We start from the raw sequence: 22246 nt of genomic DNA, 5'->3' as shown, positions 1-22246 counted from the left end.
CTCTGAGTTATTTTTGGACTAAGACCTGTCCTTGGGCCTTGTCCTCAAGAGCTCAGTTGTAGCAAGAATCTCAAGTCAGTTTACTGTCACCTTCAATAGCTGATCAAATTCCTCATTCTCCACCAACTTCCTGGTGACCTCTGATCACCCTGGCCTGCCTTCAGCGGGAGTCCTGTTAGACCTCTGTAACCAGAACCCCCTTGCCCCGATGTTTCTTCTTAATACTTTTCCACCCACTGACCTCCACCCTGTTCCTTGGCTCTGTAAACCAAAAGGTATCAGAGACAAGGCTCAATCAATTTAAAAGTTTATTCTGCTAAGTTTAAGGATATGCGTGTGACACAGCCTCAGGAGGTCCTGACAGTATATGCCAAGGTGGTTTGGCTAATGCTTGGTTTGATACATTTTAGGGAGACATAAGACATCAGTCAATACATGGAAGATGTACACTTGTTCTGTCCGGAAAGGCAGGACAACTCAAAGTAGAGAAGGGGGTTGCTTCTAGGTTATAGGTGGATTCAAAGAAGATTTCCTGATTGGCAATTGGTTGAAACAGTTTATCTAAAGACCTGGAGTGTCTGGGTTAAGAGAAGGGATGTGGAGACCAAGGTTCTTATGCAGATGAAGGATCCTGGTAGCAGGCTTCAGAGACTAGATTACAAATGTTTCTTATCAGACTAAAAAAGCCGCCAGACTCTTTGTTAATTCTCTCCCGGATCAGGACAAAGACCTGGAAAGGGAAGGGGATTCCCTATAGAATGTAGATTTTTCCCTACAAGAGACAGCTTTGCAGGGCCATTTCAAGATATGTCGAAGAAATATATTTTACGGTAAAATACTTCAATATCTTTCATGGCTTGCTGTGGGTCAGCTGATGCTATACTAGAGACAGGCTGGGATTTGGTATCTTGTTGCTACAAAAAGTATTAAGATCTCTGTTTTAATGTTAATGCTGGTCAGTTGTGCCTGAATTCCAAAGGGAGGAAGGTAATAGGCACGTCAAATCCCCCCTTCCCTTCATGGCCTGAACTGCATTTTCAGGTTAACTTTGGAATGCCCTTGGCTAAGAAGAGGAGTTCATTCAGATAGTTGGGGGGCTTATAATTTTAATTTTTAGTTTACAGCTGTAAATTCACGCTTGTCTTTGCTGTATTCAGACTTGAGCCCAGTTCTGTTCTGAGGCTCCTTTCCCCTATTGCAGTAGTTCCTGAATAAAATCTTTACTGCTTTAACTACTGTCGAACTCTCGTTTCTCTTCAACAACCTGCAGTAGGAAGTAGATGAAATATCTGTTCTTTTAGTTTTCATTTGTTACTTTTTTGCTGACCCTACAGGGATCTTCCCTGTGTTTATGTAGAGAGGACTAAGTTTTGAATTTTTATCTTGCCCAAATTCCTATCTAAGGGGTCTAGGGAGTCATGCCCTATAAACCATAAATTCTCATCAGATGGGTTTTGCCCCTATATATTGTTACTTACTTTTCAGCCTGACTCTGGCATAACATCATGAAACAAGAAAAAAATATTTAACCCCAAAATATATTTTCTTGCCATACCTTAAAATTGCCCTGCAATGTCTCTTGTGGGAAAAATCCACATCCTATAGATAATCCCTTTTCCCCTTTGTTTTCCTTCCTTCCTTTCCAGATCCAGGAGATAATCAACTAAGAGCCAGGCACCCTTTTAGGTCCAATAAGAAATATTTTACAACCTGTTGTCTCTCTGAAATCTGCTATCTGAGAGATTTCTTTGTACTATAAAACTTGGTCTCCACAATCCTCTATCTTTTTTTTTTTTTTAGATGGAGTGTTACTCTGTCACCCAGGCTGGGGTTGCAGTGATGCAATCGTGGCTCACTGCACCCCTGCCTCCCGGGTTCAAGCAATTCTGCTTCAGCCTCCTGAGTAGCTGGGATTACAGGCATGTGCCACCATGCCCGGCTATTTTTTTTTTTTTTTTTTTTTGAGACAGAGTCTTGCTCTGTCACCCAGGCTGGAGTGCAGCGGCGCAATCTCAGCTCACTCAACCTCCACCTCCCGGGTTCAAGCAATTCTCCTGCCTCAGCCTCCCGAGTAGCTGGGATTACAGGTGTACGCCACCACACATGGCTAATTATTGTATTTTTATTAGAGACAGGGTTTCACTGGCCAAGCTGGTCTCAAATTCCTGACCTCAGGTGATCTGCCTGCCTCGGTCTCCCAAAGTGCTGAGATTATAGGCATGAACCACTGAGCCTGGCCCACAATCCTGTATCTTTTTCTTTTTTTTTTTTTTGAGATGGAGTCTTGCTATGTCACCCAGGCTGGAGTGCAGTGGCACAATCTCGGCTCACTGCAAGCTCCGCCTCACGGGTTTACCCCATTCTCCTGCCTCAGCCTCCCGAGTAGCTGGGACTACAGGTGCCCACCACCACGCCCGGCTAATTTTTTGTATTTTTAGTAGAGACGGGGTTTCACTGTGTTAGCCAGGATGGTCTCGATCTCCTGAACTCGTGATCCGCCCGCCTCTTCCTCCCAAAGTGCTGGGATTACAGGCATGAGCCACCGTGCCCAGCCAGAACCAAACCAATGTATTTCTTAAATGTATTTGATTGATGTCTCATGCCTCCCTAAAACTGTAAAACCAAGCTGTACCCCGACCACCTTGGGCACATGATCTCAGGACCTCCTGAGGGCTGTGTCATGGGCCATGGTCACTCATATTTGGCTCGGAATAAATCTCTTCAAATATTTTACAGAGTTTGACTCTTTTCGTTGACTGTAGTTTATCAAGTCAGCCCAGAATTTAGGTGGAGTTTATAATCAGATGTAAGGGTTTCTCCCCTCTGTGGTTTTCTCCTTTCCAGGATTTCTTCGTGACTTTCCAGCTGTTCTGCCAGTCTAAATTTTGTCATCTGACACATCAAGCCAGTAAGACTGAGGTTTCCAGCTGCACTGAGCTCTCTGTGAACTGGAGAGGACCTGCAGGCCAAATGCTGCGTATGGCAAATATTACGCAGTGTGGTTCCTGATTCTCATGGCCTGATTCCACTCTAGTTACTGCCTGCTTTTGGTCATGCTCCAATGCCTGTAATCAACCTAAAATAATAATAATGATGATAATAATAAAAAGGTCAGACTCTTGTTTAAAGCGAGTTTATTGAAGTGCAAAGATTGAGGACAGGCCATCCAGGAAGCCCAAATTTCAGAGAATGGAAGTCAGTGCTCCAGAGTGTAGAAGTTTGGGATCATTTACATGACAAAGCTTAGGGCGCTTTAACAGAATTTCAATATCTTTCTATGGAAGACTTAATGTGTAGTTAAAGTACAATGATATGATTAGTGTAGGTAGTATGTTTCTTTCAGGGAAAGGTATATTTAACATTCCACCCTGAAGATGTGACTGTCATGGGGTCTTGGGCGCCATCTGGTCTGAGTTAGGAACTGGACAATAAAGATAGTTAATCTATAACAAAGATCAGTGATTGGAAGGGGGAAAGTCTGGTCTCTGGTCTCTCCTAGGCATTTACAGGGCAACAGCAATGAGGAAGAGAGTTAAGCTATAATCTAAGAAGCAACATTGCAAACATGCTACTGTCTCCAGAGCTTAATCTCCTTCCTCGGCAAAATACATTTAGAAGGTCTTGAAATTTTATTTCACACTATACATTTTTTGTCTTTTGACCTATTATATTCAAATTTTGTCAGTGTTATCTAGCAATAAATCGTGAATGTTTTTCTGTCAGTAAATACTCTTTTGTAACATAATTTTATTGGCTTCATATGCCGTTGTATGATCTACGAGAATTTATTTTACCTATTGTTAGACATATAAGTGTTTCTGTTTGTTTTAGTAAATAATGAAAAGCAAGAAGATCTCAATAGCTACCAGGTGGCTGCCAACTGCCCGTGTGGAGTAACACTGCCCTGCATGGCTGTGGGCAGCTGTTCACTCTGGACTGTGCAGGAGGCATTCCTGGGAGCACGGCTGAGGATGTGTGTGGTGCTCCCTGTGCTGCACCATCCTAGGCCATGGCTAGCAGCCCCTGGGACCCTATCAGGGAAAAAGAGGACATGAAGTGCTTGTGTGACCAGAAAGGGGTCCCAGTCCAGACCCCAAGGAGGGTTCTTGGATCTCCACAATAAAGAATTCCAGGTGTGTCTATAGAGTAATGAGAAAGCAAGCTTATTAAGAAAGTAGAGGAATAAAACAATGGCTACTTCATAGGCAGAGCAGTCCCGAGGGCTTCTGGACTTTTTTTTTCTTTCTTTCTTTTATCCACAGTCTCACTCTGTTGCCCAGGCTGGAGTGCAGTGGTGCGATCTCGGCTCACTACAACTGCCGCCTCCTGGGTTCAAGCGATTCTTCCGCCTCAGTCACCTGAGTAGCTGGGACTACAGGCACGTGCCACCATGCCCAGCTGGTTAATTTTGTATTTTTAGTAGAGAAAGAGTTTCACCATGTTGGCCAGGCTGGTCTCGAACTCCTGACCTCAGGTGATCTGCCTGCCTTGGACTCCTGAAATGCTGGGATTACAGGCGTTATCCACTGAGCCTGGCCTGAATGGCCATTTTTATGGTTATTTTTTGGTTATATGCTAAACAAAGGGTGGATTATTCATGAGTTTTCCAGGAAAGGGGTGGGAAATTCCTGGAACTGAGGGCTCCTCCCCTTTTCAGACCATATAGGGTACCTTTCAGATGTTGCCATGGCATCTGTAGACTATCATGGCACCTGTAAACTTTCATGGCACTGAAGAGAGTGTCTTGTAGCATGCTAATGCATTATCATTAGCATGCAGTGAGCAGTGGGGAATGACCAGCATTATCATTAGCATGCAGTGAGCAGTGGGGAATGACCAGAAGTCACTCTTGGTTTTGGTGGGGTCTGGCTGGCTTCTTTACCACAACCTGTTTTATAAGCAAGGTCTTTGGGACCTGTATCTTGTGGCCACCTCCTGTCTCATCTTGTGACTTAGAATGCCTAACTTTCTGGGAATGCAGACCAAAAGGTCTCAGCCTTATTTTACCCAGCGCTGTTCAAGATGGGGTCACTGTGTTTCAGACGCCTCTGATACTTATAGGATCCCAGTGAAAACGTGAGTTGAAGACTCAGAACCAAATAATTTCTTGTTAACATGGAAATTATTAGTCATGCCCTAATTATTTGTCACAAATAGTCTATCTAAACCTGGTGTTGCTGAGGGAAGCATGGATTACATGCATTTCTTTTTCTATTCATTTCTGCTTTGTGCCTAGGTGCTATTGATGAAAAGAGTCAAACTCTGTAAAATATTTTAAGAGATTTATTCTGAGACAAATATGAGGGACCATGGCCCACGACACAGCCCTCAGGAGGTCCTGAGAACAAGTGCCCAAGGTGGCCAGGGCACAGCTTGGTTTTATGTGTTTTAGGAAGGTGTGAGACATCAATCAGATACATTTAAGAAATACATTGGTTTGGTTTAGAAAGGTGGGACAAAAGCGAGGGCTCCCAGGCTATAGGTAAATTTAAACATTTTCTGGTTGACAATTGGTTGAGATTGTCTGAAGACCTGCGATAGATAGAAAGGAATGTTCAGGTTAAAGATAAAGGATTGTGGAGACCAAGTTTTATTGTGCAGAGGAGGCTCTTAGGTAGCTGACTTTAGAGACAGAGGGTTGTAAATTGTTTTTTATGGAACTTAAAAGGGTGCCTGGCTCTTAGTTGATTATCTCCTGGATCTGGAAAGGAAGGAAGAAAAACAAAGGGGGAAGGGGCTTCTGCATAGAATGTGGATTCTTCCCACAAGAGATTTTGCAGGGCAATTTTAAGGTATGGCAAGGAAATATATTTCGTGGTTAAATGTTTTTTTCCTTGTCTCATAATGTTATGCCAGAGTCAGACTGAAAAGTAAGTCACAATATATAGGGTCCAATAAAATCCATCTGATGAGAATTTATGGTTTGTAGGGCATGACTCCCTAGGCCCCTTAGGTAGGAATTTGGGCAAGATAAAAAATCAGAGCTTAGTGCTCAGTGCTTTTGTCCCTTTGATCCCTTTCCCATGTCCGATCATACTGGCCCCTTCTTCCTCCACTGCTCTCAGTACTTGCTGCAGTCAATTGGCAGACATTGTGTAAGCCTCCCTGCACAGAGACGGCAGCTTGGCAACAGGGTGTTTGCAAAAACTTGCCTAGAAGAGGAGAATATGCTTTCCTGCTGATTTAAATTTAGGAAAACCCTCCTGCTGGGTAGAGCTCGTGTTAGAAGAGAAGGCATCTCCACAATAAATCACATAGTTACAGTTTCTTTGCTGACCTGGATATTTTAGAGATTCTTAGTTAGGTTGAAAACCCATTAGATACAATGAGACAAAAAAATTATTTACACTCCTTTCTAGGATAACATTTTGACTGAAATTTTATACATAGGATTATAAAAATAAAAATAAAATCCTGTCTGTCGGAAGGAAAGAAATAAAGAGAAAGAAAGAAAACAAAACAGAAAGAGAAATAGAAAGAAAAGAGAGAAGGGAGGAAGGAATGAGGGGAAAGGAGAGGAAGAAAAGAAGGCCTGAAAAGAAGGGAAGGAAAAAACGAAGGGAGGGAAGTAACTCCCATGGACTCCAGGAGTTACTGAGCCCTGACTTCTGGGTGGGGCCAGCTGGGGTCCCATAAGAAAAACCCTCGATGTGCTGCTGTCTTTTCAAATGAGTGTTGATATTGCATTCTTATGAGCGACCACAGTTTTAGAACGTTAATCCCTCATAGACACAGTTTTAGATCTTTTATCTCTCCATCTGTCAGCAAAAGAACTGGCAAGGGTAGTGGTGAGTCATACGATGATAATTTCTTCTAGTGTTGTGTCATTTCCCTGGCAATATGAACACCACAGACATTCTATCTGCTTGGGCAAAAAGTTTCTCTTTATGGCATTTTATTATTATTTTTAGTAAATGTTACATACCCAGAATGAGTTTTTAGGAAGAACTGAGGATTAACTGAGATTGACTTCATCTATACTGGGTCCTGTCAAATGTGGATTTACCCTCCTTCTAGTACCTGGGTAACAAAATCAAAGATAGTGAAATAGCTTGAAACAACCAATCAGATTAATAAAGTAACATGCAAAAGAAAAATGATAGGTTGGCCACCATGGATCTCACATATGTAAAATTTATTGTGGCCGGGGGTGGTGGCTCACACCTGTAATCCCAATATTTTTGGAGGCTGAGGCGGGCAGATCACCTGTGATCAGGAGTTCGAGACCAGCCTGGCCAACGTGGTAAAACCCTGTCTCTACTAAACATACAAAAATTAGCTGGGCATGGTGGTGGGCACCTGTAATCCCAGCTACTTAGGAGGCTGAGGCAGAAGAATAGCTTGAACCTGGGAGGTGGAGGTTGCAGTGAGCCGAGATTGCACCACTGCACTCCAGCCTGGATGACAAAGTGAGACTCCATCTCAAAAAAATAAATAAATAAAATTTATTGTTACCACCACCAAGAGGGTACCCATGGCTTTTTTGGGTTCACAGATTCTTCAGACATTTTACCATCTAACACCAACATAATACCTGCTGATATCACTGAAGTGGGTAGCACGGAGGAGCAAGGCTAGCTAAGGTTGTACATCATGACAAGGCATTATTTAAATCTGAAAAAATACTCCCATAAGTTTGCAAAACCTTTTCCCATCACCATAACAACCTACACCTTTGGACAAGCTGTGGGAACATAATTAAAAGACATGAAGATTGAGCTTACTAGTTTGATTTTGTCCTGATTCCTGAAATATTTATCCTTAGGAACTTCAGCCATAACTACTTCTTGCTATCTTTTGCATTTTGTGATATGTAGCACTGAGAAACATACCAGGGGCTCCTGGTATGTTTTCAAAAAGGCATCCTACATGCCCTCTTCAGGTCTAGTATCAGTCTATAAGTTAAATGCCCTCATTATATAAAATCCAATGCCTCCCATGGGGTCAGGTGGAGTCATTAAGAGTGTTGGCTCTGGAGTCAGACTGCCTGGTCTGCAGAGCAGCTCTGTCACTTACCAGTAGTGTGAATAACCTTGGGCAAGTTACTTCAACACTCCATACCTCAGTTTCTTTATCTGTAAAATAATAATATTAGTAATGGTTAAATAAGATAAGACATTTGAAACCCAGTAGGGTGCTCAGTATATCACAAATGCTCAATAAATTATAGTTAGTGATATTATTAGTATATTATGCAAACTGTTTCCCGTAACTTTTTTTTTTTTTGCTACTTTCAGACATTAAAGCAATCCAAATCTTTTTTTTTTTTTTTTTTGAGGCAGAGTTTTGCTCTTGTTGCCTAGGCTGGAGTGCAATGACGCCATCTTGGATCACTGCAACCTCTGCCCCCCCAGTTCAAGCGATTCTCCTGCCTCAGCCTTCTGAGTAGCTGGGATTACAGGCACCCAACACCACGCTCTGCTAATTTTTGTATTTTTAGTAGAGTCAGGGTTTTGACACATTGGCCAGGCTGGTCTCGAACTCCTGACCTCAGGTGATCTGCCCGCCTTGGCCTCCCAAAAAGCAATCCAAATCTTAATGTAGTCCTATTACGGTTAGTGCTCTTTAACAATGAAGAATTGTTGCCTAGCTCAAAGCCATAAAAATATTTTCACATGCTATCCTCAGGAAGCTTTATTATTTTACCTTTCACATTTACATCTATAACCTACCAGGAATTATTTATGTGCACAGCATGAAGAGGGGATAATTTTCATTTTTTCCAGTTGACTATCCAACTGGCCCAGCATTATTGCCTTTACTCATCATTCTGTACTGCCGACTTTTTCATAAGTCAAGTATGTGTACCCAGGGGAGTCTGTTTCTGTTCTGAATTGTTTCCTTTGGTCCATTTGTCTGCACTTACCCCAATACTGTTTCAACTGTTGTACTTTTACACTTAGTCTTGAAGTTGGGTGGAAAATTCCCACAACTTGGTTCTTTTCCTTCAAGATTATCTTGGCTATACTAGGTCATTTGCAATTCCACATACATGTCCAAATCCACCTGTCAGTTTCCAAAAAAAAGGGAGGAAAAAAAAAACCCTTCTGGGATTCTGATTGGGATTGTTTTGACTCTACAGATCATTTTTGGGAAAACTGGCATTCTTATAATACTAAGTCTTCCAATTATATGTTTATTTAGAACTTTTAAGTTTTGTTTCAATACTGCTTTGTGGCTTTCTGTGTAGCGGTTTTGCATATCATGCATTAAATTTACTCTCAGGCATTTGAATTTTTGAGGCTGTTTGTAATTGTTTGTTGCTAGTGAATAAAAATACAATTTGTTTATGGACTAAAAAAGACACCACTTCTGAGTGTAAAGGTGAGCCACAGGCTGGGAGGAGCTATTGGCAGCACCTTATACTGACCAAGTCTTTTATCTAGAATGTATACAGCTCCTATTAAAGAGGAGAAAACAACACAGTGGAAAAAAATGGGGAAGAGTCCTGAAGTGATTCTAAGGGAGGAGACCACCCTTCATATTGTCTTATGCCCAATTTCTGCCTCCAAAGAAAGAATAAGTAAAAACTAAAAGGCAGAAATGAAATCCACAAGCAGACAGCTCAGGGCCACACCCTGGGCCTGGTAGTTAAAGATTGACCCCTGACCTAATCGGTTATTTGCATAAAATAGGCACTGTGAAGATCCCTGTCTGTTGTGGGAGGATAGGGACCCCGAACAGAGGGACCAGCTGCAGCTATGGCAGAAGAACATAATTTGTGAAGATTTCAAGGATATTTATTGGTTCCCCAAATTAATACTTTTATAATTTGTTACGCCTGTCTTTACTGCAATCTCTAAACATAAATTGTGAAGATTTCATGGACATTTATCACTTCCCCAATCAATACTCTTATAATTTCCTATGCCTGTCTTTAACCTCTTAATCCCATCATCTGTGTAAGCTGAGGATGTATGTTGCCTCAGGACCCTGTGATGATTGCATTAACTGCACAAATTGTTCATAAAGCATGTGTGTTTGAACAATATGAAATCTGGGCACCTTGAAAAAAGAACGGGATAACAGTGATGTTCAGGGAACAAGGGAGATAACCATTAGGTCTGATTGCCTGGGAGCTGGGCAGGACAGAGTCATATTTCTCTTATTGCCAAAAAGTGGTAAGAGAAATATTGCTGAATTCTTTCTCCAGTAAGGAATATTAATAATCAACAGCCCTGGGAAAAGAATACATTCCCAGGGGCAGGCCTCTAAAATGGCTGCTCTGGGAGTGTCTGCCTCATGCAGACGCTGTATAAGTGTCTGAAGCGTCTTAGGCACTGGAGCGGAAGTGAGGGCCTGGTTGGAGCCTGGGGTGGGTGGAAGGGTCTCCAGGCTGCTCTAAACAGCTGATCAGAGAAGGCAGAGGGCTGCAGGTTGTGGGGCTGAGGGGCGGAGACAGCCTAGGGCTGCGGGGCTGGAGGCTGTGGAGCTGGGGGCGGGGACACATGCCAGAGGCCAGGGCTGGGCTGGGCTGGGCTGGGCGGGTCTGCTGGGCGTCACGTTCTCAGCTGCTCTGGGCTGCCTGGCGCCCTGGCCTAGTGGAGATGTATGGCGCTGTTTTGGAAGAGGCCTAGGGTGGGAGGAGAGGCGGGCAGGCAGGTAGGCAGGTGGACGGGTGCCAGGGCTTGGTCTTCTGGGACCTTCCAGATCGCCTGATGCACACAGGCGCCATGCCCCCCATGGGAGCTGTGCTGTACACGCAGCTCTGGGTGATGTGTCCCAGGTGGTCCACTGTGAGGCTCTCCAGGGAGCACTTGTAGGGGAGGCCTAGGCACTGAGGAGAGCGGGGATTCATCCACCTGCCTGCTGCAGAAACCCTTTGAGGTCACAGGTCACTCTCCAGGCGGTGCAGGTGACAATGGTGTTGGTGCCGAGTGGAACACGTTCAGCGGGACGGCCTGCAGCTGACGCTAATGTCGGTGAGAAAGCCGTGGGTCTTGACAAAGTTGTCGCGCACCATGTGCAAGGCTGTATGGCCATGGTTACCGGGCCAGCTCCAGGCCCTGGGTGGTGCAGGGTGTCCAACAGTCCAGGGTGTGGGTCCCAGTGGGGAGGTGTCCCCCAGAGCTTTCTCAAACCTCCTCATGAAGCCCTCCAGGCACTCTTCCAGCTGGCGGGTGAGCTCAGCGACCTGATGGTGCCACGCAGCCGTGGGTCTCTCAGCCGCCCCCAGTGGCAGCAACTCCTCGTCGTGGACATAGTGCTGGAGGAGGACACGTGGGACTCAGTGCCTCGGGACAGCAGGTTCCGCAGGAGTCGTCCTTGGGCCTTGGGCCGTGAAGAAGACTGAGCAGTTGGTGCGGGATGGGGAGCCGTTCTGGAGCTGGGCCTGGGTTAGCATGAGCTCTTCCAAGGGCTGCACAGGGTGGCCCAGTTCAGGTTCCCTACCGGGGGCTGCTCCAGTACCTGCACGAGAAGCTGGCCCCGGGGGCCAGCCTGCCCACCAACTCCGCTTCCTGGGACACATCCTGCGGCTGCGGGGCTTCACAGGCGGCTGAGCTCGGGGAGGGTGTTCGTGGCAGTTTGGGTAGAGGTTCTCCCTGGGGTTGCTGGTCTCAGGTCATTGTTTCCTCGTTCAGCGACTTCTCCACGGCCTCCTGGTTGGAGGCGCAGAACCTGAAACACTTCTGGATGAACAGGTTGAGATGGCACTGGCGGATGACAGTGGCGACTTCACCCCTAAACTCTTCGGGGATAATGGGTCTCTTTACATTCTGTAAGGATAGACTGTGGGCGAGTCACTTAGGGGTGATGGTGGTGGTGGTCTTGGATGCCATCCTCAACCACCTGCGGGTCTCAAGCAGCTGGCTGAGGGGCTCGGGGCCTCATTGGGGGTCTGGCTGCCGCTCACCACGAGGGTCTTCTTGGCACCTGTAAGGGCTGCAGCCAAGCTGGTTTTGGGGCATGGATGATCCTCTTGGAGGGAGGAAGGCATCTCCGCCAGCCTGGGGGCAGCCAGCAGCCAGCTCACCTACTTCCCCTGCGCCTGCTGGGCCCGCAGGTAACCAACTAACTCCTGTGCCAGTGCACAGGTGGGGCACCACAGGACTCCTTGTCTAGGGCTCTGCCTCGGGCCTTCCTGGGAAAGATGAGATCATCCTCTTCTGAACAGAGTGGTCAGACCCGAAGTTCTCTTCCTTGGGGGGCTGAGGGCCAGTCAACCTTTGTCCTCCGTGTTGACGCTAGTGGACTCGTTGAAGATCCACAGGCATGCCACCAGGGGGTCCGAGTAAAGTCCACCTCATTCTCTAGGGCTGAGTAGTCCACATCCTGCCCGTGATGGAGGAGAAAGAGGAAGAGTAGGGTAGGCCAGGGAGGGGGGCAGGGAGTCCTTGAGCCACTTGGACAGTCCCTGAGCCTCCCCGAAGCCCAGGCTGGAGACTGAGTCTAAGTCCCAGCTGAGGCTGGGAGGGCAGGGGCCCACACCCTCAGCGCCACAGATTCTGGGGCCTCGTCCTCACTCTTGTCTCCAAGGAGATCATGGTGGCTCAAGACCTGCTTCTTCAGCTTGGGGCATCTTGTGAGGCATTCAGCAGGCAGGCCTTCTACTCCACCAGCAGGGGCCTTCGCGCACTTCCTATCTGGGAGGGTTGGGGGAGCAAATGGACTTCAGTGGCCGAAAATGGCTGCTTCTTGGTCCCTTTCCCCGCTCTACCTTGCGGCAGGGGCTGCTGGCCTGTAGGCCCTTCTTGTCCACACCGGGCATCTCCCGGGGCCGCCCTCAACCCTTGTCCTTGGTCTTGTCCTCCTTTTGGGCACCATCTTTATGACTGTGGTCCCGCTTTTCTTCCTCGGGTTTCCCTTCCTTGAGGCAGCCACCATCCTGCCAGGCCAGGCCTGGGGAATCCCGTGTGGCCAGGGACTCCTCAGCAGGCCGAGGTCCCCCACATGGAGCTGCAGGGCTGTCTCCTTGTTCTCCTGCAGGCCCTGTCCTCAGCCTCCAGATCCTCCCTGGAGGAAGGCTGCCTGGTGGCCTGGCTCTTGGGGCTGGCCCTGGCTTTGAGCAGGGCTGGCCATGGTGGGCTCCTTGGTGGCATTGCAGCCGCCAGAGAGGTGGCAGGGCTTTTTGAGAGCAGAGTAGAGGGCTTACTGCCGGGGGATCCCAGGGCCGCCTGGTGGCCCATTGCTCCCAAGAGCTGGCCGGGCTGAGGTGCCAGGCCAAGTAGTTGGAGAGCGGCCCAGAGTTGTCTATCACCTAGATGCCACTGGGGACAGGGCAGCTGTGCTGTGGGGGCTGGCTCATGGCCTTGAGGACCCACTCCATGGCATCGCATCCCCTGTGCCTCTGCCTTGACCCCTGTTCAGGGAGGCTAGCAAGTGCTTGCTGCCAGGCTCGGCAGGGACTTACAGGCCACAGATGCCAGGGCTGTAGTCACTGGCCAGCGGGAAGGTGTCCTGACCCAGGCCCACTGTGTCACCAGCGTTCTTGCAGTTGTCTTCAGCAGCTCCCCTCACAGCGCATGGCCTCCATGGACCAGCCCCAGCCCCAGCCCCAGCCCCAGCTCCATCCCCAGCACTCAGCTCCAACCCCAGCCCCAGCTCCAGCTCCAACCCCAGTCGCAGCCCCGTCTCCAGCCCCAGCCCCATCTCCAGCTCCAGCCCCAGCCCCAGCCTCAGCTCCAGTCCAGGCTAGGGCTCTCCCCCAGGCCCAGGCTCCTTTCTCCCTCTGGGCGAGGTTGGGATGGGGCTTGGGCAGCTGGGGGTTATAGGGGTCATAACCCATGTCAGAAGTGGCTGTAGGACAGTGGGCAGGGTCCCCAGGAGCCCCAGAGCAGTAGGGACAGTCCATGGTCCAGAAGAAGCCAGTGGAGCGGAGGAGCGTGGTCTGTCCCACGGCCTCTCGGCGCCTCACAGACCCAAAATTTATTTTGTAAACTGTATGACAGTAGCTACTAGAGCTAAATTTACACATATCTTATAATCCACAGTTCTATTTCTAAGTATGGATGCAGCAAAAATGCATGCACATACCAAAAAACACACGTGGGAATATTCACAGCATCATTATTTGTAAAGCCTCAAACTGAAAACACCAAAATATCCATCAATTTTAGGACAGTAAATAAACTGTAGTATAAACATGTGAACATGTGTGATGTAGCTGAAAAATGACTCCCACAAAGACATGAGGTCCTAATCCCTGTGATACAGGAGGTGGAAATAAATTATTTAGGTTGATAGGGTGAAAGAGTCCCTGACAAAAACTTACCTTTTAACAAAAAGCAGCTTAGAAATTACTTTCTTTTAAAACACACACAGTTTAAAGAAATTGCTTTTTTTCCTAACAAAGAGCAGTCTGGAAGATTGGGCTATAAAACATGAATAAGCACTTCGGCACAGAGGGGGAGCTTTCTGAGTAATCACCAAACTCCACATAAACACAATGAGTCCCAGTAAAAACAGTGGGCCTTAATGAGCATATTCCTTTCCCTATTTTGGGCACACTAAGCTAGGGAAGCTGAAAGCTTGCATGGATAAAGGCTAGCAGCTTGCCAATAGACTTGGGGCTTGGTGTGTTCAACATGGAGGCTCCATTTCCCCCCACCCTTTTTTTTTTGTTACCACAAAAACTAGGTAACGGCCAGGCGCCGTGGCTCATGCCTGTAATCCCAGCACTTTGGGAGGCCGAGGCGGGTGAATCACCTGAGGTTGGGAGTTGAGACCAGCCTGCCCAACATGGAGAAAGCCCGTCTCTACTAAAAATACAAAATTAGCTGGGCGTGGTGGCACATGCCTGTAATCCCAGCTACTCAGGAGGCTGAGGCAGGAGAATCGCTTGAACCCGGGAGGCAGAGGTTGTGGTGAGCCTAGATCGTGCATTACACTCCGTCGTGGGCAACAAGAGTGAAACTGCGTCTCAAAAAAGCAAAACAAAACAAAAACCAGGCAACATGGCACCAACCATGTTAAAAAAATCCATCGCATAATAAAATATTGGGGTGGGGCAGCCAGCTTCTTCCCACACTATGCAAATGGCACACCTGGTTCAACCAATCTTTCATGCCCTATGTAAATTAAACACCGCCTCCTCAAGCTCACCTATAAAATCATCTGCATTTCACCCTGGAAGTGGCAGCCCATTTCTCCAGGACCTCTCTCTCTGCAGCAGGGAGAGCTCTTTTTCCTTGGCCTGTTAAACTTTCACTCTAAATCTCAGTCATAGGGTCTTCACAGCTGTGACTGAGCTAAAGATCCTGAGAGAGGGAGATGATCCTGGATTATCCAGAGGGGCCCTGAATGCCCTAAATGCAATCACATGTGTCCTTATAAGAGGGAGCTGGAAGGAGATTTAATACAGAAGAGGAGATGGCAATGTGGCCAAGGAAGCAGAGATTGGCCACAAGACAAGGGCTGCTGGCAGCTCCCAGAAGCTCCTGGAAGTGAGGACTCTCTCTTAAAGCCCCTGGACAACTGTGGCCCTGCTGGGACCCTGGTTAGGGCCCAGTGATACTGACTTCGCGTTTCTGGTCTCCAGAACTGTAAGAAAATAAATCTCCATTGTTTTAAGCAGCTGAGGTTGTAGTAATATGTTATAGCAAACATAGGAAACATACACCATGCAGTGGCGTGTAAATAATAAATAGGCCAGGCATGGTGGCTCACGCCTGTAACCCCAGCCCTTTGGGAGGCTGAGGTGGGTGGATCACCAGGTCAGGAGATTGAGACCATCCTGGCTAACACGGTGAAACCCCATCTCTACTAAAAATACAAAAAATTAGCCGGGCGTGGTGGCACACGCTTGTAGTCCCAGCTACTTGGGAGGCTGAGGCAGGAGAATCACTTGAACCCGGGAGGTGGAGGTTGCAGTGAGCCGAGATCGCACCACTGCACTCCAGCCTGGGTGACAGAGCGAAACTCCATCTCAAAAATAAATAAATAAATAAAAATAAAAAATCAACTAAAAATAAATGAAGTACTCTACACACAGCGCAGATGAATCTGAAAACAGTCACATTGAATGAAAGAAAGGAGAGTCAAAAGAGAACCTACCATGTGATTCCAGTGACTCAAGGTTCGAAGTAGTCCAAACTCATCTTTGTTATTAGAAGTCAGGATGGTGGTCACCTTCCAGAGAGGAGCAGTGACTGGGAGGGGCATGAGAGCTCTCTGGGGCTTTGGTAACGTTCAGTCATTTAGGTGCAGGGCTGTGCTCACTTTGTGATGGTTCGTTGGACTGTGGTCTTACTATTTGTGCACTTTCTGTTTGTGTTTCCCTTCAACAAAAATTTATTAAAAAAAAAAAAAGCCTGAAGGAAATCTGCTGCAGTCATATTTGATGCAATCCCTGGAGTGGGAACAGGGCTACCATCTGCTCCTTTATTACCCTCTGCCCTCCCCCTCTGGGCCTACTTGGCTTGGATTGTTTCGGTTTGGTGCTGGTTGGTGGCTTCTGTGATTTGCTGTGTAAATGTAGATGGTGTATGTGTTTTGTGGGGAGGGACAGTGTTCAGCTTCCCCCCAACCTACCCTTTATCACAGAATATCCCCTCAAAAAGGGGCTGCTGTGTCTCCCTTTAGGCACACAGTAATCCACATCTACAACATCTCTTCAGTGTGGGGCTTGCCCTGTCTGGCCCTGTGCCCTCCTCCAGCATCTGCTCTTCATACTGTGGTGGCTTATGCCCTCAGAGCTTCCAAGACCTGGGACAGATGAAGAAGCAAATCCCTCCTGCTCTTGGGCACACCCCACAGCGGGCCCTTCTCATCATGCTGGCCTGGGTTCCTCTAGTGAACTTTCCCACTTGCAGAAAGGATCATCCAGGTAGAAAGAGGCCAGTCCTTCTTCCAGGCACCTGCAGTCTCCATAAACGATTCCTCTAGCTCCCCTCTCCTCTCTTGGCTTTGAGTAAGTGGGTGAGAGAAGCACCTCTTTCTTTTCCATAGAAGGAGAAGAGAGAAGCCTCTCACTACCAAACTGGGCAAAACCACAGGATAACTCTGACCCCCCACCCCCACCCTTCCTCATTCCACTCCTTCTGGTAAGGCAGGTGGAGGGGTGTGGTTGAGCCTCTTTCTTCAATCCAAGGTTTTGGGACTGCTATCTTTCTCTAATTGTGGTGAGGGTACTGAGTGTTTTCCGTCCGCAGCTTTGGACTTTGTCACTAACTCTGGGACACATGGAAAAGCCCCGCTCAGTGATTAGTCATCCCAAGGTGCCTGCCCCAATCTCTGCAGACAGAAGAGTGCTGTAGAGATGGGCCCAAGCAAAGCATGCAGACAAGGGTCCTTGGTCTGAAGTATGCAAGGATGCCTGGCAGGTTGGCTCTAACTGCATTTTCTAAGCTTGTATAATTTTTTTTTTTTTTTTTGAGTCGGAGTCTCTCTGTTGCCCAGGCTGGAGTGCAGTGGTGCGATCTCGGCTCACTGAAACCTCCACCTCCTGAGTTCAAGTGATTCTCCTGCCTCAGCCTCCTGAGTAGCTGGGACTACAGGCATGCACCACCACACCCGGCTAATTTTTGTATTTTTAGTAGAGACGGGGTTTTGCCTCATTAGCCAGGCTGGTCTCGAACTCCTGACTTCAGGTGATCCATCCGCCTTGGCCTCCCAAAGTGCTGGGATTACAGGTGTGGTCACCACGCCCGGCCAGCTTGTATAGTTTTGTCTGGTTGGGCCCTACCCATAGTTTTGTAAGTGGAGGAAGAAACTGTCTTTATATTTCCTTGATCCCTGGTAGTTGCTTGTAATTGAAGACAATAAATACCCATTCTACCTGTCTTTATCCATATTCTTACCCTGAAAAGATGAAACTTTTTTCTCATATTTTTTGATCATTTGTAATTTTTTCTTCATGCAAAGGCAGTTCCTCCTCTCTAATAAGTGGGTGATATCCCGTCACCACCTGCTAGTTTGATATTTTGCTGCAAGCACTCACCCAACTCAGCAATCTGCCTAACAACGTGACTTGGCCCGAGGCATGCACAATCATCACAGAAGATAGCTGGATTTGTTCTCTCAACCTTCGTTGCATCCTGTTTATATTGGATATAGTTACAAAGCTCAGATTACATCCTTCGGACCCCTTGCTGGGTAGGAAGTGGCTCGCGCTCTGGGCACGCGCTCTGGGTGGAGACAGCGAGGTGGAGACAGCGAGGTGGAGGCAGCGAGGTGGAGGCAGTGAGGTGGAGGCCACTGTGTTTTCAGGTGCTGGTGGTCAGAGTTGGAAATGAGAGGCTTCCGTGCAGCACGCCCTGTGTCCCTTCTTCACCTGTGGGAAGGCAAAAGGCAGTGGCTGAATTGGCATTTTCTTGTCTTTTTTCTTTCTTTCTTTTTAAATTGACATGGAATTTACCTAGAGTGATACACACAAAGGTTAAAGAAGTTTTACGTACGTTCATACTCATGTAACCACCACCTAGCTCAAGTTACAGACATTTCCAGTACTGAGGAAATGGAATTGAAAACAAATTCTCCTGCTAACCCAGAAAGCCTCTCCACAAGTTTAGAAGAGAAAGAAAACAGTTTCATCATTGAATACACACTAAACTCATGTGACACATATCACAGGCAATCCATGAAAGAGATTGCAAAGATAGAAAGAAATCAACCATGTATATAACCTGGCAGATACAACTCATTGCATACTTGTTCTCAAGAAAAATAACTAGTCCTTATGTAAGAGAACTTGGCAGCACCATTTGTCACATATAGTTCATACTACATTTGATATGGACAGGAGGCAGGGAAATACTGGGTAGAAGAGGGAGGTTCCCCAGCAAGGGCCCCATCCTCAGGCCTGGAAACTGAAAGCCCTAAATGGGAACAGGCATTCCTGTTTTCATGTCCAAATATTGCCTTTTGGCCTACCACACCCTCCTATCCTGTATCCATATAAACCCAAAACACCGGGCTCCATAAGCAGAAGAGCAGGGGAACAGAAGAGTGGTAGAGTTGCAGAGAAGGAGCCTCTGAAGGTTGAGAGGAGTTCAGCTGGGGATGGTTGGAGAGGTCAGTTGCAGGATGGACGAACTCCAGGGGAAAATCAGCTTCCCACTTCATCCCCTTTCCAACTCCCCATTCATCCCACTGAGAGACACCTCCATCTGGCAACAAAATCCTCCTCATTTAGCATCCTTCAATTTGTCCGTGTGAACTGACTCTTTCTGGATGCCGGACAAGGACCTGGGTACCAAGAGGGCACTGAGCTGGTTAACATGTAAGACGTCTGTGGACGGCAGAGCTAAAGTAGCACTGTCACATGCCCATTGGAACTTCGGGAGTTGCAGGCACCCACCCCTAGGCACTACCATGGGGCTGGAGCCCAAAAGTGCTCACCCTGGCTCCTGCACCTGCCTGTCTGTGGGCTCCCCCTCCTATAAGGGGTTTGAGCGTGTGGTAGCCTAACATATGAGCCACACCCCTGCTGCAGGTCCTGTGAGGGGGGTCAGGAAACTCTCCTGTTTCATATTCACCTGGTAATTGGAGTGGTCACTTGTGCTTGCTAATTGCCTTTATCCAAAAGAAAATAAAATGTGTAGCCAGGTGCCTGCTGAAGTTGGACTCCTGCCCTCCCCTGGACTCTGGGGATAGGGGGTTGGTTCTCTTCCTTGATGTTTACATTTCAAAGAGATGGCTCCCAGGTACTTGAGAAAAGCATCCCTGGATTGTAAGACTGGCAAGAAGCTTATTTAGCTCTTAGAAAGATTTGCATAAATCTATCTGAAAAGGAGAGAGAAAGAACTTATGATGAGGCATTTTCTAAAATAAATCCTCTAAGCTGGAGGCCATTATTCTGAGAGAAGTAACTCAGGAATGGAAAACCAAATACCATATGTTCTCGCTTCCAAGTGGAAGCTAAGCTATGAAGACACAAATGAATACAGTGATATAATGGACTTTGGAGACTCAAGGAGGAAGGTGGGGGGTGAGGCTTAAAACACTGCATATTGGGTACAGTGAATACAACTTGGTCGCCCTTTGCACTAAAATCTCAGATTTCACCACTACAGAATTCATTCATGTAACTGAAAGGAAAATATCTTGGGCCCCCAAAATCACTAAGGAAAACTCAAGCTGGAAACGACTTAGGGCAAACCTGCCTCCCATTCTACTCAAAGTCACCCCTCTGCTCACTGAGATAGATGCATATCTGATTTCCCCCTTTGGAAAGGCTAATCAGAAACTCAAAAGAATGTAACCGTTTGTGCATCACCTATCTGTGACCTGGAAGCTCCCTCCCTGCTTCCAGTCTTCCTACCTTTGCTTCAAGATGTCCCGCCTTTCCCGACAGAACCAGTGTACTTCTTACGTGTATTGACTGATGTCTCATATCTCATATAGAGCTTTGCAACTATATCCAATATAAAACAATATCAAAACTAAGCTGTGCGCCAACCACTTGGGCACATGTCGTCAGGACTTTCTGAGGCTGTGTCACATGCATGTCCTCAACCTTCGCAAAATAAACTTTCTAAATTAACTGAGACTTGTCTCAGATTTTCTGGGTTCACATAACCAAAAACCACTTATACCCCAAAAGCTATTGAAGTAAAAAAATAAAAAAATTAAGTAAATCCTCTAAAGAAAGAAATAGGGGGGTCTCTTTTGTTTCTTGTACTGGAGAAAATTCAAGTTTTCTTTTTTTACATTTGTAGTTGCCCTTACACCAGAACCTGAGAAGGCTCCCACAGGCCCTTTTGTTTTGGGGTCCCATTCCTAGCTGGATGCCTTGTTGAAGGCTTCACCTGACCCAAGAGAAAGTTATATTGTTGGTTAAACTGGGTTGCAGCACAGCTTCCAGTGCAGGAAGACTAGGGAAGGCCGGCACAGGCTTCTAAACCCTCCCTCTGCTGCTTGCTCTCCAGAGACAAACCACAGACACCTGTGTCCACCCAGACACATCCACTTGAATCCTGCCATCCAGAGTCCTCATAGGAAGCTAGTCGCATGGACACGAGCCTGCTGTGTGACAGGCTGTGATTGAAGTTGAGGATGTGAAGTCTTCATGTTTACGTGAGACGCTGCTGACTGAACATTCTGCCCCCGCTGCTGTGGGACTAGTTATATTTCCCAGTAGTGCTCAAAACATAAATGTTCTGTAGCTAGCATTAAACATCTAAATAACAATTACCTAACTTCACCTGCTGTTAATATTTTGCCACCTTTTCACTAGCAGAAAGTATGTATGTTTGTATGTATTGTTAACCCAAAATATCTGAGATAGGTCTCAGTTAATTTATAAAGTTTATTTTGCCAATGTTAAGGACCTGCCTGTGACACAGTCTCAGGAGGTCTGACAGCATATGCCCAAGGTGGTCGGGCCATAGCTTGGTTTTACATGTTTCAAGGTGACATGAGACATCAGTCAATATATGTAAGATATTGGTCCGGTCTGGAAAGGTGGGACAACTTGAAGCTGTGTTGGGGCTTCCAGAACACAGGTAGATAAGAGACTAATGGTTGCATTCTCTTTTTTTTTTTTTTTTTTTTTTTGAGACGGAGTCTCACTCTGTAGCCCAGGCTGGAGTGCAGTGGCCGGATCTCAGCTCACTACAAGCTCCGCCTCCCGGGTTCATGCCATTCTCCGGCCTCAGCCTCCCGAGTAGCTGGGACTACAGGCGCCCGCCACCTCGCCCGGCTATTTTTTGTATTTCTTAGTAGAGACGGGGTTTCACCGTGTTAGCCAGGATGGTCTCGATCTCCTGACCTCGTGATCCGCCCATCTCGGCCTCCCAAAGTGCTGGGATTACAGGCTTGAGCCACCGCGCCCGGCCGGTAGTTGCATTCTTTTGAGTTTCTGAATAGCCTTTCCAAAGGAAGCAATCAGATATGCATTTATCTCAGTATGCTGAGGGGTGACTTTGAATAGAATGAGAGGCAGATTTGCCCTAACCAGTTCCCATTTTAACTTTTTCCTTTGGTTAGTGATTTATTTTTATTTGAAAGTGTGTTTGTTTATATGCATATATGTGTCTATCTATATTATATGTTAAAAACTGCTGAACAATGTGTAGGTCATGTCACTTCACATGCTTTTCTTAAGAATGGTGTTCTGCATAACCACGACACCGTATTCAGGTTCCCCAGTTGTCTCAAATATATCATTTAAAGCTTTAAAGAAAAAAATCCTGGATCTAATCATGTTCGTACATTGAAACTGGTTTAATGACTGTAAATCTCTTGAAATTTTTCCTCCTGTCTAACTGAAGCCTTATATCCTTGAACAGACATCTTTACAGCCCATCCCCCTCAACCACCCAACCCCGGCTATCCATCATTCTATTTTTCACTTCTGTGAGTTCAA

This window comes from Papio anubis, chromosome 4 (assembly GCF_008728515.1).
Source record: "Papio anubis isolate 15944 chromosome 4, Panubis1.0, whole genome shotgun sequence".
Classification (NCBI taxonomy): Eukaryota; Metazoa; Chordata; class Mammalia; order Primates; family Cercopithecidae; genus Papio; species Papio anubis.
Note: the sequence above shows the minus strand (reverse complement) of the source record.